Below are 1,372 nucleotides of genomic sequence, written 5' to 3'. Positions count from 1 at the left end.
ATTTATTTTTTCAGTAACTGCATTTGCTGTAGTTTACTTCCATTTGTGCCTTCTTTCAGTTTACAAGTTAGCTAGGAGAAAAAGATCACCATAAGGTTGGGCACAGGTGTCTCAACCTCATATCCTCCCTCTAGGACCATGACTTGAGGAAGAGACCCTTCAGCAACCCCAAAAACACAGGTTTCTGGTTCTCGCATAAACTATGGAGTTTGTCGTTTGTTGTAGTTTCTTGTTCACCCTTAATGTTTTTTCTGTCGTTTTCCTTTGAAACCTCCTTCAACAAGTTATTCATGCATCGCTTCATCGTCGTTTGATCCACAAAAAACCTTCAAAATCATCGCCTGATTCATTATTTTTCTCCAACTATTTCCTTGCGTGAATTCTTCCACTTGCTTTATGTGTTTGAATCTCCATCATTGATTTGTCTCTTGATCCGATGGCTATTGCGTCACCTCAACACTTTATGCACTTTAAACCCCCATCATCGATCTACCTCGCATGATCCGACAGCTATTGTGTCACCCGATCACCAACCAGCTTGGTCGATCTCCACCGTTGATCACCCCGCCTGATCCAACGGCTATTGCATAATCATCTCGCACGGATTATTGCATGACCGTTATCCACCTGAGAGCATTCGAGAAAAGTGGTTTTCTCGTGCTACATTTCGTGCGGTAAGGCTAATCACGTGAAATTTCAGAATTCCACTTATGGCCTTCAAGGCACACGAGAAACTACTTCTCGCCTTAGAAACCCGCTCCATCATTTCCACACATTTATTTTTCTCGCGATACGATCTCCACCATCCATCCTTCAGTTAATCTTGTCCGTCCATCTCTTGAATCCATGCGATAAGACCTTAGCCATTCATCCTATGTGTTCATTCTGTTCATGTATCTAGTTAGTTAAGCTTTCACAATAAGATCTCCGCCATTAATCTTCTATTTGTTGATCAATCCAATGGTCCCTATGCGCTACTTTATCCTTACATCCTCCTTTAATTGATTTAGACCTCCATTTTCTCCTCCACTTGAAAAAAAATTAATTTAGTTTCCTTTGCTTACACCTTCATATGGTTTTGTTGCTCTTTAACTTAGATAGAAGCATTAGGTTAGTGATTGACTTAGCAATTTTGCTTAGCATAGTTGTTTAATTAGTTAATTAGGTTATGGTGTGAGTTAGCATTACAAGTTGTTTTCTTCATTACAACAGTAGAGTAGCTCTCTCTTAGAATAGATTTTCTCTTCTTCCATCAAAGAATTAACTTCTTCTGCCCTATAGAAGTCTGGATTGGAAGCCCTAAGGTCTCATTCCAGATGAGCAGTCACAATAGGCAAGACCTTCACGTTTACTTGTGCATATAACACTGTCA

The sequence above is a fragment of the Pinus tabuliformis genome, chromosome X, assembly GCF_031772625.1.
Source record: "Pinus tabuliformis cultivar Carrire ecotype Pingquan chromosome X, CPIR1, whole genome shotgun sequence".
NCBI lineage: Eukaryota > Viridiplantae > Streptophyta > Pinopsida > Pinales > Pinaceae > Pinus > Pinus tabuliformis.
Note: the sequence above shows the minus strand (reverse complement) of the source record.